Source organism: Sus scrofa, chromosome 2 (assembly GCF_000003025.6).
Source record: "Sus scrofa isolate TJ Tabasco breed Duroc chromosome 2, Sscrofa11.1, whole genome shotgun sequence".
In the NCBI taxonomy this organism is placed as follows: Eukaryota; Metazoa; Chordata; class Mammalia; order Artiodactyla; family Suidae; genus Sus; species Sus scrofa.
Genome location: NC_010444.4, coordinates 91901632 through 91919406, shown reverse-complemented (window position 1 = coordinate 91919406; position 17775 = coordinate 91901632). Strand labels below are relative to the sequence as shown.

At 36.8% G+C, this 17775-nt stretch overlaps 1 protein-coding gene and 1 long non-coding RNA gene across 3 annotated transcripts in view; one reads left to right on the top strand and one right to left on the bottom strand.

The window, feature by feature from the left end:
- Window positions 1-16942, bottom strand: part of LOC102165705 — a 219896-nt gene extending 202954 nt beyond the window's left edge. Inside the window, exon 1 of the long non-coding RNA XR_002341804.1 lies at window positions 16165-16942. This is a non-coding gene — a long non-coding RNA (uncharacterized LOC102165705). The remainder of the gene's footprint in view (window positions 1-16164) is intronic.
- Window positions 1-17775, top strand: part of HAPLN1 (hyaluronan and proteoglycan link protein 1) — a 77991-nt gene that overhangs the window by 16079 nt on the left and 44137 nt on the right. The window contains exon 1 of one of the 2 annotated variants that reach the window (XM_005661539.3): window positions 12049-12271. The exons of the other annotated variant lie outside the window; for it this stretch is intronic. The gene's annotated coding sequence lies outside the window, so the exon portion shown is untranslated. Of the gene's footprint in view, window positions 1-12048; window positions 12272-17775 lie in introns of those variants that run through there. 2 annotated transcript variants of the gene reach the window in all.

Here is a 17775-nt window from a genome sequence, read left to right as displayed (position 1 = left end):
TTAGAGTCAAAAAGTGGAAAAATAACCCAAATATTCATCAACTGCTGAATGGATAAACAAAACATGGTATATTTATACAATGGATTATTATTCAGCCATAAAAAGATGAAGTACTGATACATGCTACAGAATGGATGAAACTTGAAAACATTATGCTCAGTGAAAGTAGCCAGTCATTAAAGGACCCCATACTATATGGTTCCATTTATATGAAATATCCACAATAGACAGAAAGTAGATTAGTAGTTGCCAGAGAATGGGGGGGAAGGGAGTGTCTACTCATATGAGTATGGGGTTTCTATTAGGAGTGATGAAATGTTTCAGAATAAGATAGTGGTAATAGTTGCACAACTTTGTAGATAAATCTATTTAATTTGGTAGTCTGTGTAGAATCTAGCTGAAAAAAATATTTATGTATAGCTATGTAATAACAATGTTGTTTTATTAATAGTTAAACAATATACTTAAATATCCAAAAACATTAAAATATTTTAGTGTAATACCATTAAAATGATGTAAAAGAGGATTTAATGAAATAGAGGTGCCCATCATATACTCAATTTTTAAAAAATCACTTAAAAAACACTGTAATTTGATTCCATTTCAACAAAAAATAAAAAGCATTTATATTTTACTAAAATATTTGGATGGGTATGCAATAAAATGGAAAAAAATAATCTCTGATGGAACTACAGACAGCTCTATTTATTTTTAACATTTATTAAGGTACAATTGACATAAAATAAGCAATACATGTTCAAGTGCACAAATAAGTTTTGCATGTATATATGCCTATAAAATCATCACTATAATTAATAAAAATGTTCATCACCCAGGTTTAAATTTCAGTTTCTGTATATCCATTGCCCATATGTATACACAGAATTGATGTTTGCCCATTGATCTTGTGTCCAGCAACCTTGCTAACTCAGTTATTGGCCACTATAGCTTTTTTTGCAGATTCATTATGACTTTTTGTGTAGACAATCATGATATCTGGATATAAAGCTTTAATTTTTCCTTTCCAACATTGTCTAGACACCAATTGTACGATGTCGAAAGTAAATGGTCAAAGCATACATGTTTGCCTTGTTTCTAATTTCAGGAACAAAGAATTTAGCCTTTCATCCTTAAGCTGTGGGTTGTACATAGAAGTCTTTAATTAGATGAAGAAGGCCCTTTCTATTCTTAGTTTATTGAGTTTTTATTAAGGATGGATTTTGAATTTTGTCAAATGCTTTTCCTATATATATTGACAATATACACACACACACACATATATAAACCCGTCTAAATCTATTTTTTATCTACGTATCTAGTCTACATATATATGTTAATACATATTAATTGATTTTTCTAATGTAAGATAAACCTTGAACCTATGGGATAAATATCATTTTGTATAACTCATGTTGTATACTGTTGGATTAGCTTTGATTACATTTTGTTAAGAATTTTTACATCTATGTTCAGGAAGGGTACTTGTTTGTAGTTTGCTTTTCTTGCAATGTCTTTGGGTTAATGCTGGCTTCACATAATGAACTGATAAATACTCATATCTCTTTGTTTTTTTCCAAGAGTTTTTGTAAAGTTTGCATTGATCTCTAAATATTTGGTTGAATTCACTAGTGATGTTCTCTGGGCCTGGAGGTTTTGTTATTGTTCTTTTTGCTGTTTTCTTGGGAGTGTTTTAAACTATAGATTCAAGTTCTATAAAAGATATAGAGCTATTCAAGTAATGGATATTTTTACGTGAGCTTTAGTAATCTGTATCTTTCAAGGAATTTGGCCATTCAGATCATTGAATTTATTAGGGTGAAGTTTTCATACCATCTCTTTTTATGGTTTTTATCTATAAAATTTGTAGTGGTGTTTCCTTTCATTCATGATATTTGTAACCAGTGTCTTTTATCTTTTATCAGATTAGCCTGGATAGACATTTATTGATTTTATTGATCTCTTCACAGGACCATCTTTTGTTCTCATTGATGTTCTCATTGTTTCTGTTTTCTACTTCATTGACTTCTGCTCTGATCTTTATAATTCTTTCTTCTGTTTACATCAGGTTTCATAAGCTCTTCTTTTTCTAATTTCTTAAGGTGGGATCTGAAGACTTTGTCTTGATTCTTTTATAATAAAAGAGTGTGAGGCTACAAAACTTTCACTGCATAATGTTTCAGCTTCATCCCCCAAATTTTGATATGTCGAGTTTTCTTTTTCATTCAGTTCAAAATAATTTTTAATATCCCTTCTGATTTTTTATGACCCTTGTGTTATTTAGAGGCTTGTAGCTTAGTTTCTAAATATATGTATATATTCCACATCTTTTGTTTATTGATTTCCAACTTAATTCTAAGCATTACCCATCATTTTTCTAATTCTATGTTCCCATGTATTCCTCAAATATTTTTCTTCAAACCTTTTAGTCCCCTTTTACAGATGTTTCTCTCATGACCAAACAGCTAATGAGAATTCCATGGCCCAAATGCTCCACTTTGAATAACATCTCACACTTTCCCCAACCTCAGAAATTCATCACACTACTAAAAACCTGTTTCTACATCTGTGACTTTGACTTTTATGATCTGCTTGGGTGGCTAATTTTTTTCCCCCTGGCATTTCTAAACCTCAAATAAATGAAACAATCCTCTGAAAAAAGTATTAAAAATTTTTTCACCATTTTCTTGCTTTTTAGGGGCAAAAAGAAAAGACCAGGGTATTTTCAAAATTTAAGATTGTCCTTTGCATTCTATCCAGCCCATACAGATATGGCAGAGTACTGGTGCCAGGAATGTGTCCCATGGAGCCTCTCTTTTTAACTGAGCTGAAGATTGCTTCCTCAATTAGTTGCAACTTCTGGGTGGTCTTTTTAAAAATAGTTCTTTGAAGAAAGTAACGACCTAATAATACTGTAAATGTAAAATAACTTGAATCCTTTAACTTTGAAGCTAAGAAAGGATGAAGAGAAACAGTGTTTTTTGTTTATTCATATAGAATTTTCTATCTCTAACTTTGCAGAGGGAAAAATTCTATATAAATCCAATGGAAGAAAAGTTTTTTAAAAGATATGAATAAATTTGGGCTTAGAATTAGCCAAGTTTAATTTATTACCTTGTGTGTGCATGTTTGTGTAAACTACTTGGTGTGCTTATTTTTAGATGTATATAGATGAATAAACACACACATACTCTCAATCTGTATTAAAATCAGTGTATAATAAATCTGAAATATCTGGGGTTATGTGGTAAATAAAGAACTTTAAGCACTTCTGAGAAAATTGACCATTACGTAGCATTTGTTTGCACATTTGAATCCACTTTCAGGTCTAAAATCAACCCTGTGTGTTCTCTAGATGTGATCCCCCATTACAGCTCGCCTTGGGCACAATACTAAAGCAGCTGAAGTTGCTTTTACGGGCACTCCATTCTTTTCCAGAGACTCCTTTTTTCTCTTCTTGGCCGGTCAGTAAAAAACAAAACAAAACAAAACAAAACAAAAAAAAACCACATACACTATGTTTCAGTTGTGAAGCCTTTTATTTCCTTGAAGAATATCCATTTAGGCAGCTGTTTCCTCCAGGGAAACCTAGGACAGGCTGACAACATGAGTCACTTCACGACTCAAATGCCCATGACTCTGGTTTTCAGTACCACACTGGCTATGTCAGTTTAACGATTGACAATGAACACTGTCACCACTTAGTGCTCAGAGTGTTCAATTTGGCCCACGGCAGAATCCAACCACCCCAAACTCTCTCCACCCACCACCCCAAAGAGGAAGGATGGACAAATGAATTCTGTCCTGAAAAAAGAAAATCTTCTATAAGCAAGGACCTATTAAATGGGATGGTTGGCTAGTGGACTAGACAAATTTAAATAAGGTAGACGTTGTATTTATTGCAGACTTTGCAAATCCTTCAGGCAAGCTCATTCAGGCATTTTTGACTGTAAATACAATGTCTGCACTAAGGACTATACTTAAGCCTGAGTACAGAACATTGATTTTAAGTTCCCTGTGGTGCTGCCAAGCTTCATCAGCTATTGGCCAAATGGGCATTGGCTAGCAAATGAATATTGTCAGGGCCTTCAGCTTAGTTTTCTTGGGTTATGGTTTTATTTGTGGGGTTGTTAGTGGCTATTTCTCACTGCCCATAAACAGAAAGGTTCCTGCTTCTGTCCACCATTGCCCTGAATGCATCATTTTTCAGGGCTATTGTCTCCCCAGGCTATACTGTCTGTCTCCCATTTAAATAAGCTTTCCTAAAATACCCACTACCAAAAAAAAAAAAAACCCACAAAAGACTGAAATCTGCATTTGGCAAATACCATCCCAGGAAATTATCCAAAATCATGGATGCCAACAAAAGAGGTCAGCAACCATTTGCTTTTCATGTGCATTTCATTACTGGAGAGAATTTGATTCGCCAAGTATGCTAGTATTTTGAAGCAACTTCATTTTGCAATTGAGAATGAGAACTTCTTAAAAGGGGACGATGCCAGTGAGCTCATGCCAGATCCATTGTGGGCACTGAAAAGTTTAACTTGTGAAGAGAACCAAATAAAGAAAGGCAGGAACTGTGCTGCTGCATATAGAGAAATGGAGTCTGTGGCTCAAATCAGGGAGCCAAGGTGGATGGTTTGATTCAGTGGGCTTTGGGATGACTTCTTGGGCTAAATATTACTCTTATTGCCTAGTGTGTTTGTTATGAAAGATAAACCCTTGAATATAAAGCATGAATAAAGAATCAAAAATTAACAGAAGACTAAAGGCAAAGGAAGAATTGGTTTCAAGGGAAGAGAGAGTCAGGAGAGCAGGTCTGAGGATGGGGTCTGGAAGTATAGATCCATGAGCAGCTAAAATGTCCCAGACACCAAGATCTTCTAAAAAGAAAAAGAAAAAAAAAATAGAAACAAAAGAAGAAATATGGAGGGATGTGTAAGCAAATTTACCTTGTTTCATTTGGCCTATTTTGTGACATAGAAATTCTTATCTATCCGTATTTGTACTTTAAGAAAACCAAGGGGATAAAAATATTCTTTCAGTGTTTTAGCTGAAGAGAAATAACTGTAAATGTTCTATATAAACATATTTCCAGAATTTAAATATTCCAACACCAGAGAGCACAAATAAAAATTTATCAGTCCTCTCTTTTCCTTCTTTACATTGTGTAGATTAAAGAAATGGGCATTCCCAAATGTTAACATTGATCCCTGCAAATTGGAAAATAGTCGTGAGGGTATTCTTCCAGCCTATGTGCTGGAGATTCAAGGACTGTTACACAGTGTGGGTACTGCTGTGATCAAGGCCATTGCATTCTAGTTGGGGAAGTTGAGTGTCCAATTGTATCAGAATGCTACCAAATGCAATCCATGGTTTTGATTCCATATTGGTTTGGATTCCGTACTGGTGAGAGACATTTGAGGCTATAGATTGCATTTTATATCCTTCCCTCAAAAATATTATTGAACAACTGCTTTGCCCATGATGCCAGTTAGTAGCTATTTATTCTGCCTAGATAGAAATTTATGCTTTTGCTGAAAGGGTTATTTTGCAAAGACCTTCCTAAATGATCACTAAAAAATGTAAATCATGGTCAAGAGGTTTCTGAGAGACACGCTCTTCTTCTCAATTGGACAAACAGTAGATGCATCCTTAGGCCATTCATTATGTACTAAGAGATTATATGCCAATTGTGCAGTTCTTAAAATTTGATTCTGACTAAACCAGATCATTGAAATTAATGATTCAATGAGATCACTGTCTTTTCTTCTTTTCCTGTGTTTGGTTTTAAGGGTTTTTTGTTTATTTTTACTTTTTAATGACCAGTGGCCTTTCTTATACTACTTTTATTGTATGTATTTTATTATTTTTAAGTACATTTCCTTTTTTGTTTTATATTCCAACATACCTGTCACCTTAACTACCTTAACTTTCAAAGAGCCAACTTAACCTATTAACTTTTTTTTAAGCAATGGCATTTTTACAGAATGAAATTCTTCCCTTGAAATTCAGGAATGAATTAAAAAACAACACACCCTTCCAGATATGAAGAAAACAAACATTATCCTGCCCTTGAACTTCCTGAAATTTAAATGACCTTCTTTTGTTTTGGGTCACTTTGCACCCCACCTGCTTTACAATCTTCCCCCACCCCTTGGCTCAGCATCATAGACAGAGTGAGCTTTTTTTCCCAAGTTCACTTTCAGACCCAGTAAAATGGCAGGGTAGGGTGGGGGATGGGGCCCCTGCCTGTTCTGGCTTTGGATTTGATGCATTTCAGTCAATATTGGCAGAATGTACAGGTGACATGGTTCCCTCTGAATTCACTCATTGCTAGAAATTACCATCTGAAGTCCAATGACATTGAGCATGACATCTTACTTCACGGCTGCTATTATTATTGCCAACTCAGTTAAGAATTAAAGTACATGCATTTCACTATCTTTGTCTCTCCTCTAAGCCAAGGGAGGCTTCCATTAGCTTGGCAGAAAAGGACAGCAGAGTTCAGAAATCCTCTCTGAGGTAATTATATTTGACAGACTGATCTTGCTCCCTTTTCCACCTTTTCACACTAGCAACAGCTGCTGCTTTGTTTTACCTGTCATACATTTCCTTTTTCATGACAGAGGTCAGATAATCATGCAAGGAGTCCGTCCAAAGTCATGATCCTTAAGCAAATTTTAAATTAGCAAGTAAGAGGAAAAGAGATGGACGATTTGGCCTCAGGTCTTGTTCTTTCCCTTTTATGCCCCCATTTGACTTCCTTTTACATTCCTAATTTTTCTTTTGACTCTGCCATTGGTAGTAGTACAATTTCAAAGAATCTCCAAAGTACCAGATGAATATATCAAATAGGATATATTTGATATATCATGCTGATAAAACATCACTTCCACTTCCACAAAGCCTTCGGGGGCTTGTACTGTGTTTATTCTCCAGTCTGAAAATATTCAAATGATAACATGGGATGGGGGTTGGAAATGACAGTAGAGAGGTAGATGGTTAGCAATTAGAGTCCATGGAAATGCCTTTAAATCTTATATTGTTCTACCGTGGACTTCAAGAACTTGTGTGGAAATTCTTCAAGAACCTTGCAGGAAAGTTAAGACAGTCGTATGCTCTTAGCCAAAAGTGGTCCTTTAATGTCAGAGTAGATTATCTTTTCAAATGAGCAGCAAACTTGAAAGATGACTGAAGATGAGGCACTCCAGAAAGGGTCACAATCAACACAAAAAAAATGAAGTGACTGAGTCTAATAATTACTTAGCTAACCCTAATCCACCCTCTATCAGCTGTATTTAGAACCACAGAAATGCCAATCTTTTTTTTTTTTTTTCTTTTTTTGTCTTTTTGCTATTTCTTGGGCCGCTCCCGCGGCATTTGGAGGTTCCCAGGCTCAGGGTCTAATCAGAGCTGTAGCCGCCGGCCTACGCCAGAGCCACAGCAACACAGGATCCGAGCCGCGTCTGCAACCTACACCACAGCTCACGCCAACGCCGGATCCTGAACCCACTGAGCAAGGGCAGGGACCGAACCCGCAACCTCATGGTTCCTAGTCGGATTCACTAACCACTGTGCCACGAAGGAAAATCCAGAAAGGCCAATCTTTTAAAATCATTCATTGAGTTTAATTTTAAAAAATAATTCATTGAACACCCACTAAAAACTCACTACATGCCAGGAGTATAAAGCCTAATACAATATGGTGTTTTATCCTCAGAGGTTTAAACTCTTGTAACATTAGGATGGAATCAGACACATTTAGGTACTTCATTTATCAACTGAAAATTAAATGATTGTTGTCTAAATTTGCATGAAATGTTACGATTTGTTCAGTAGAAAGGGTGTAGGTGTGTGTGCGTATGTGTGGCCACAGCATACGCTTGTGCAGATTGTGCACTATACAACACTGGGGGCTGCCATTCATCCTACAGTGCACAGAGCAAAACCAGTGCCCCTGAGCTCTTACTATGTGCCAGAGGACAGCGTGATGGACACAGTTTCTACTTTCTAGGGACTGGTATTCCAGCCATTATGTATGCAATAGGCTGGATTCTGCTCTCAAATTTCATAAAGTATTCCTAGAGCCACTTTAAAGTATGTGGCTTGACAGTCTTTTGCTATAACCCAATATGAAAATGTATTAATTTTTTTATGTGTTCCACAATTACACTGACCATTGAATTTATAGCACTATCTATGTTAATCTGGCCTTCCTGAAGAGTAAGTGAAAATCCAATACTAAAAGTTAACCTATTACACTTTAAATTTTTCACATTTTTCTTAAAAAATTGGAAATTTTAAAATTGTGTTATGCATGCATCTCCCTCAGTAAACAGAGAATACATGATATGGATTAAGAAAATCCATCTTAGAAGTATGGAGAAGAGGGAACCCTTGTACACCACTGGTGGGAATATAAATTGGTGCAACCACTATGGAAAACAGTATCGAAGTTCCTTAAAAATAAAGTTAACATGTGATTCAGCAATCCCAGTCCTGGGCATATATCTGGAAAAGATGAAACTCTAATTTGAAAAGAGGCATGTCCTCCAATATCTATAAGCAAAACTATTTACAATAACCAAGATGTGTTAGCAACCTAAATGTTCATCAAGAGATGAATTGATAAAGAAAAATATTGTACATATACACAATAGAATATTAGTCATAAAAAAGAATGAAATAATGCCATTTGCAGCAACTTGGATGGACCTAGAGATTATCATACTGAATAAGGACAAATATCATATTACTTCTAAGTGGAATCTAAAAAATGACACAGGGAGTTCCCGTTGTGGCTCAGCGATTAACGAACCCAACTAGCATCTGTGAGGATGCAGGTTTGATCCCTGGCCTCACTCAATGTGTTAAGGATCCGGCATTGCCGTGAGCTGTGGTGAAGCTTGCAGATGCAGCTCAGATCCCACCTTGCTGTGGCTGTGGCATAGGCTGGCGGCTACAGCTCCAAATGGACCTCAAGCCTGGGAACCTCCATATGCCATGGGTGCAGCCCTAAAAAAAGACAAAATCATCATAATAATAATAATAATATTAAGAATGATACAAATGAACTTATTTATGAAACAGGAACTCAGACAAAAAATCGAATTGTTACAAGAAAGGAATGGGTAGGAATAAATTAGGAATTTGGGATAAACAGGCACATTACATATATATATATAAAATAAACAGCAAGTACCTATTATATAGCACAAAGAACTATTTTCGGTATCTTGTAATAACCTATAATGAAAAAAAATCTGAAGAAGCATAAATAATCACTTTGCTCTACACCTGAAATATTATAATCAACTAATCCTTTAAAAAAAGTAAAAGAAAACCCATCTTAGTAACGTCTTCTAATAAGGTTTATTTTTAGGATATTATTGTGAGATATGTAAAGATAAATAACTAGTGGTGGTTGCAGCACTTTGTTTTCCTGCTAGCATCAGGAAAAATGCAAACACGATACGCAAGGCTTTCTTGTCCCTGCTTCTGCCAGCCTGTCTAGCCTCATCTCCAGCCAGTCCATTTGATTGTCCTACTCTCCATGCAGGCCATGGGCAGCCCAAGGCCTCTCACGGCTCATTTCCTCAGCCTATGCTATTCTAATAGAGAGCAGTACCTGTGCCTCCCTTCTCTCTCCCCCTCTTGTCTTTCAGATCCAGTTGAGCAATCACCTTCTTTGTGAAACCATTCCTCCTAGCTCCTCCCAGTCACCAGGGTTAGGTGGCTGACAGGCTGCTGCATTTCACAATCAGGGGGTGTTGTTCCCACTGCACAGTAAAGCTGTCCTCCTTTCTCCAATAGTATCCTACAGAGATGCCATGATGCACTTCACATCCTGCTGTCTGTTGCTTCACAGCCTCCCAAAAGGTGACAGCTTTGGGATCTAAAGCTGAACCTTACTTTCTATTTGCCTGGCAGGAAGTGGTGCTTAATGGATCATTACTTGAATTGCGGCTTCACATGGCACAGTGCATGATTTAGGAACCTTTAGGATATGTCAGGCTGGTTTTCCCCTTCCTGGATCCGCTCAGATTTTTCCTTTAGCCTCTCTGGCTGTTTTTTCCTCTATTGGGTTACCTGTCCTTCAGGTCATTCCTCCCATTGACAGTGGCTGTGCTGCTGGCTGCCTTTGTCATGAGTCCTTTAACACGGAGGAACACTGCTCTTCACCCAGTGTTTTTTTCTGTGTTTTTCTTCTCCATCCACCTCTTCCTCTATCACCTCCTCCTCCACCTCCACCACCTCCTCCTCTGCTTCTCCTTCTTTTCCTCCTCCCCTAGTTCCCCATTTCCCTCCTGCTGCTCCTCTTCCTCTTCCTCTTCTTTTCCACTTCTCAGAGGCAGGGGCTTTTGCCTTTTAAACTATTGTCTGCAAATGCATACGTTTTAGAAGCCAATCGCTAAATCAGCCACTGATAATCCATTTCCCATGACTTTGTGTGCGCTAGAAATTATTTTCAGGTGTGCAGTTATTACCAACACCTGAGCTGATGACTGACAGCTGAATTTGTGAGGTTTTTCTACAATTTTTGGATGGCAGTTTATTCTTTGAAGGGTTGAGCAACGTTATCACTTCCCTTGCTTTCTAGATCCTTTACTCTCAAGATATATTACATCACTGATAGAGATTTACCTGTGCACCTGCTAAGGTTAGCAAGGTGAAAGAGATTATTTAAAGTTTCATTAGTGCAAAAATAATCCTCAATTGTCATTTTTCCTGCACTGATAAGATTTCAGGTTTTTATATAATTTTTCATGGAAAGTCCCTTTATTTCTATGAAACTAGATTCCACCTTTCCTCTTAATGGTGACAGTACCCACCCAGGAACTCTGCCACCTCTACACTGCTCTCACTAACATGGACTTAAGGCTCTTCAAAATATCTTACAAAACTCTGGTCAAGTTTGAAGTGGAAAAGACCTTGGGAGACTTTGCATTGCTAACGCTAATAGTGGGAATTTGCAGGCAGATTAAAAGGGAGAGTCTGTGGGGGGTTGGGGTGATAATTTCATGGTATTTAGTACACTGAAAAACCTTTGAAGAGTTTCTGCAGTATCTCTGGGGCACTGGGACATGGGTTTGATTCCAGGCCCAGCACAGTGGGTTAGGGATCCGGCATAGGCCACAAAGGCTCGGATCCCTAACCTGGGGACTCCGTATGCCCTGGGGTATAAAAAAAAAAGGAAACTTAGGTATACTTCCTTTCCCTATTTCTTGTAATAATACTGCCCTGATTTTTGTGCATTATACTCATAATGACTATTTACTTCTAATTCAGTGTTAAGCCTAATACTTACATAACATAAAATTTTAAATGCCGTTGTTCTTTATGAAACAAAGTTGTACTCTATGTAGGTAATTTTGGGATCTAGGGTAATCTAGTGTAATCAGTTTTAAGCTTTATAGGCAGCTTTCAGTGCCTTTAAAAAAGGTGGATTAAGTGATCTTAGTTTTCAGAATGAACAAATTCCTCAGCTAAAGAAGATGTAAATGAGGATTTTTTTTTTTTTTTACTTTTAAAAGCTAAAAAAACATTCAAATATCACTCTAACTTAAGACTTTGGGGTTGGTAAATGCAAACTATTACCTTTAGAATGGATAAGCAATTAAGTCCTACTATACAGCACGGGACCTATGTCCACTCTCTTGGGGTAGAACATAATGGAAGACAGTATAAGAAAAAGAATGAGACTGGGTCACTATGCCATACAGCAGAAACTGACACAACAAAGTAAATCAACTATACTCTAATAAAAAAAACTTCTATTAAGGTGAGTTCTTGGGTTGTGTCTTGCATCACAAAACCAATTTGGAAACTTTATTTAATGAGCTTAGCTGTCAATATTTGCCAAGTTAATCAGCATACTGGATTCTCCCCCCTTTTTGTGCAGTGTAGATGCAGCCTTTGGGGCTGGAACAGGCTTTGTTACTCAAAGGCCAATGAACTCAATTCTGATGAGCTCATGCTTTGACACAGACCAATAGTAAACCTGCCTCAGGGTCTTGGAAGATATCTTAAAAGTGACAGCCAAAAGAGGTGGGGACTGCATCAAGCAGAAAGGAGAGAAGAAAGTTTCTACAGTTTCAGATCTTTGATGGATTTATTTTTGTTTTTATCATGACTTGGTACCATCAGATACCTCAGGAAATTATTGATCCTAAAATTCTTCACAGTATTTAGTAAAAAAAAAAAATCAAATTGACACATATTTAAAATCTTTCTACACCTTCTCAGAGTCTGATCATCGTTTAAAATATCTGTGAGTTGCTCAATTCTTGTTGTTTGTCAAGTAGTTTAGAATTACATGTGGGATGCGGTGGAGAGCTTAAGAGTTGGATTTTGCATTATGATAAAAACTTGTTACTGTCACATCTGTGATGCCATCAAAGCCATCTTGTAGATGATTTGCAGTTGTATTTTTAGATCCAGTGTTAGTATAATGTTTAACCGACAGCTGCTAAAATTTTGAACTTTATAAGAAATGCTAAAACTTTAAATGAAACAAGACTCTTAAAATACAGTTTTACAAGCTAAATTAGGAACACTTCCAAAAGCAGTTTAGTTGAAAGGGATGTTATGATCAGTTTTCTATCTGTGTAAACCCTACTTCTAAATATCTTATTTTTAAAAAATGTTTTCTTTCAAGTTATAAAACCTGTAGCTAAGAGTTTTGTGTTTATTTTGTTGTATGAATATGAGTTAGAGTCTAACTTGTTTTTATGTAACCTACATTTAAAAGCAGTCATTCATAACACGTCATTTTATTTGTATTTGCATATTAAAATACGAAGGGGAGAGTTATTTTCCATGGTTTTAAAATGATGTAAAAGAGCAATAAAAAATGGAAGTTGTTTTATTTTATTCACTTTTGTTTGATTTGGAATTTTTATATGCTAGTTAGGAAACAAGGAGATGGTAATCTAAGCTCTTAATATTCATATACGCATATTCATTCTTTTATAATACTTCAGAAAAAAAAAAAACTGGTTACCGTACATCACTGGTTACAACGGCCTTCCAGTCTCTTTAAAATGCCTGCATTTAAGTTCTATTTGAATTGCAATTCGCTAAGAAATCTCTACCTTTGTAGACATCTTAGTGTTAAGAGCTTGTCAGTGTTCGAAATTCATTTAGTATTACTGATAATGACAATTCAGTTATTTGATTTTATCCATTAAGAAAAAAATTCAAAGTCTAATTTTATGTTATTCAGTATAATGCTTTGTTGTTGATACTACCGAGAATTTTGACCATGGACTCCAGAAAGAATGAATCTGTAAAATGATATGTTTCCTGTACAAGTATGTCTAGGAAGTATACTCTGGGTAAATAAAAAAAAAAAAAAAAAAAATTTTTCAGAGCAATGCTAAAGTATTTACACCCTTTTTTTGTTTGGCTTTTGAGGAAATTATTCTAGGCCAGAAACAAACTTTTTGTGAAAATTTAATTTTAGTCAAAATTACCTCTATCATGTGGACATATTATTCCCATAACTTGAACGTAATTATAATGCCAATACGCCATGGAGGCATTTAGCAATTAAACTATAAAAGAAATTGGATTTCCCATTGCGGCTCAGTGGGGACGAATCTGACTAGCACACATGAGGATGAAGGTTCCATCCCTGGCCTTGCTCAGTGGGTTAAGGATCTGGCGTTGCTGTGAGCTGTGGTGTAGGTTGCAGACGTGGCTTGGATCCTGCATTGCTGTGGCTGTGGTGTAGGCCAGCGGTTATAGCTCTGATTCGATCCCTATCCCAGGAACCTCCATATGCTGTGGGTGTGGCCCTAAAAAAGACAAAAAAAAAAAAAAACTCTAAAAGAAATTATGAGTTAGTTTGGGAAGTGACAGCATTGTAAATTTATATACCCACATATTTAATCATCTTTTAAGAATTGCCCTTGAGGTGATTTGATTTCTGAAAATTTTCTTTATGTGTAATGACAGAAAATGTTTTCTGCATCTATAAAGGATGCATTTTTAATTGCATAGCAATGTGATATTCATATTGGTTATAGTCTATTTTTTAAAGTTCTGTTATAAAACTATGATTGGGGGGGGGGCAAAAGTAGGATAAGTTCCCCAAAGATAAACAGAAGGGAAAATAGAAGATTTATTTTCTTTTAATCTTACAATATCATCAAGATGTATTGCTTAACAACTATCTGGTTAAGAAACAGACTATCAATTATGGAAGACACGCTCCCACCCTGAAAACCTAGAAATCTCTAACTGAAAGGCTTTTGAGTAGATGTGAGGAGCCTGCAGACGGCGCATAGACAGAGCCCAAACTACTTCACCAATGACTATCACACTCCAGCTTGAGAACCCCACGTCCTGACCAGCTCTCACAGAATTTTTTCTCCAAAAGACTGTGAATTATCCAGTAGCGTTAGGACTAGAATACTGGAATACATTGAGAACAAGTCTGGAATTTAGTCTTATTGACTGCTCATTGTAAATGCAGAGAAAAGATATTTTTAGGTATGTCAGGTCAGAATGAATTGATGTTTCTGTGTACACATGCCATCTCACCCATGTGATATGGCTACACATGCAAAAGGCACTGAGAACATACAATGACAAGAGAGTCCATTTTTACTATAGTTACAACTTATTTTTTTCCTTCTTGTCGTATGAGTAGATGCTGACATCTACTCACCCACGGGTATTATCCCATAAAACTGGAGAGGCATAGTTTATGCTGCATACATTCTTCCTAATGAGAAAATGAGTCAAATAAGATGTTTTATATATATATACATACATATATATATATATATATATACATACACTACTATCTTTTGTATATTTACTAATCCTATCCCGAACCTCAATGTGAACTGGGTTGGAGAATATAATTTCAGTTGAAGGTATTGCATGTAAATTAATGTTAGATGAAATGTTCACAGATCTTAAGCATCACTTTAAGGCTACAGTTTCACAGAGTTTATAACCTGGGAGTGTCAGAACCTACTGTGTGTGCCTCATTCATTTATTCATGCAGCAAATGCCAGACTATTAGTTACTCAGAAACTGGAAAAGTTCCAAATAACTCACTGTGCTTATTATTGTGTAAATGCACTACTTTCCTCCACATTCCCCAGGCATGCAATAAAAATGTGTAGGACTGAACACCATAAACACCACATAGAATTTGCATTTTTATTTACATATGCCTTTTATGTTTGTTTTAGAAAGGCAATCAACAAACAAAACCACTGTGGAACCCTTTCATAAAGCTGGTTTTGGAGAAGTCTAATTCCTTCCTCAAGAATTAGCTCAAGTAGGTGCAGATGGGCCAATGAGCAGCAGGAGCAAATATGCTTTGATTAAGGGAAGAGTCGCCGAGTTTTTCCCAAGCGCTATTATGATTTTTCTAAAAGAGAGCCAGCAAAGAATAACCAGCCAAAAGCAAAAAGTGAATCAAAAAGCTACTTCAACAAGCCTTATTGACAGCATCCCCTTAAAAACCCATGAATTTGTTTGCTGAGGAGGAAAGTCCTAAAATGCAATGTGAGTAGAATGGAGGGCCTGATGTCTCCAGTTAGAAAATAATAATAACACCACTAAATGTGTGAAAGACTTTGACATTTTTCATCAACCATTCCAATTACTGATAAAAAAAAAATTTGACCCTGAAGCAGTTGAATGACTTTTCTTAGAATCACACAACTAGAAAGTGGCCAAGCAAAGAATAAAACTAAATTCTGCCTTTTCTTCATTACACTAATTACACAGTGCCCCATCTCCCTAGGACAGCCCCAATTTACAGGATATGGGTGTTCCATGTAGCTATAAATCGTTCTTCTGTTCATTCTGTGCCCTGGTTTGGATGATAAACCATATGACCACGTCAGATCTCGAATAATGTAATAAATATAATAAACTAGAGGGGAAAGAGAAGAGAAAAATGAAGTTACAGTGGATGAGTAAGATTTGTAGGTAGCAAATGGGGAAGTGGAGAAAAACATAAAGCACGAGAAAGAGAAAAACACCTTTGGAATGAAAAATGTAGAGGGAAATGGAAATAAAATCGGCTCATTTCAAAGTAGGGAGGAGGAAGAAGAAACATTAATAAATTGTAAATTGCAGCTTATCTTGAGAGTCAAGAGGATTCTAGGTTCAACCAGTCTAAGCCTTTAAGCTTACCAGACATCGTGGTGACTTCCTCATCTGGCATGGTCAGTCTGTTGCTTCCTGGTAGTTGGCATGATCCTTGGGCAGCTTGGCTTTGGCTTCCTGGAGCTCAACCACAAGAGGAAGAATGCCGGGTAATGTTACAGGCTTAGACCTGTGGTTCTCCAATCTGAGCCTGAGTCAGACTCACCTGGGTGAGGGGGCAGGGCTTGTGAAACACTGGCGGCTGGGCCCCGCCCTCAGTTTCTGAGTCAGATCTGGTGTGGAGCCCCAGGAATATGCTTTTCTAATACGTTTCTTGGTGCTGCTACTATTGCTGCTCTAGGCCCCCTGCTTTGTTTTGAATCGTGCACTCACTCCAAAGAGTACATCATTTAGAACTCACCTGTCTCTGTGGCAGAGATGTCTTTAGTTTGCTATTTTTCTTACATTTATCCATAAAAATTGTTTAGGTTTGAAGTGAGGCACACCTGCTTGATAATAGTGCCTTAGTTTGCACTGTTTTTATACTTTTTCAAAAACACTTTTCATCTTAGGGAAAATTATTATTACCATTTTGTAGGTGAAGAAATTGAGACCTGATGTGTTGATCATGAGACCTGGAGTACAACTCATGTTCTCTTCCTCCTGACCTAGGACCTTTCCCAGCTTCTCAGGTTGCCAAAGGGTCATGCCAAGGAAGCAGGACACTGATCACGGCCTGAGTAGGAAGTCATCACAATGTCTGTGGCTGGACATCTAATTCAGAGCATCATAAATTTCCTTTTGTTTCTCCAGGAGTTTGCACTTTCTTTTCTTCTTTTTTTTTTTTTGGCCGTGATCTGGGCATGCAGAAGTTCCAGGGCTAGGGATCGAACCCACAGCACAGCAGTGACAATGCCAGATCCTTAACCTGCTGAGCCACCAGGGAACTCCAGTTTGCACTTTCATAGAATAATGCAAGATGACAGAGTGGATGCTCTGTTCACTTGAAGTTTATACAGACTCACTCCCTGAGGGGAGCTGTTGTATAGTTGAACAAAGATTTTATTTTCAGTCATGGCTTCTCTTTTGAGCACTGGGTATATTCCAAGCAGTTCTGCATTCTGCCCCATTGTGTGCAGGAAATCCTGGGGCTTAGGTTAAGACCCAGTGGTCCCTCCAGACACTGAACAATTCAAATCCATCAATAGTTTGAGTTCTTTTGCCATGATTGGGGTCAGCGGTCTGACTTCTGGATTTGACACACCTGCAGAGTCAAAACAGGAAACAAAGCCAAACCACCAACAACAAAACAAGTGATAAGCCAGCATAAGGCTGTCATTAAAAAAAATATTGCTAAGTAAGGATAAAATAACCTACAATTTTTAAATGTCTAAAAAGTCTAATTCCATGAAATGAAAGCCATTGTAACAGCAAAAAGGTAAGAAAATTTACTTCAGAAAAAAGAACAATATTTAGAAGTTGAATTAATTTAACCTTATGAAAAAGCATAATTTTGCAGTGCTTTGTCTTTTTTCATTTCATGGCACCACTGATCATGGACCCTCTTCTGCCAATAACTAGATCAGATTGGAAAGATGTCAAGGAGGGGAGGATTCAGTCTATTGTGAAATAATTCTGTCCAATGAGATTCTATGGTTT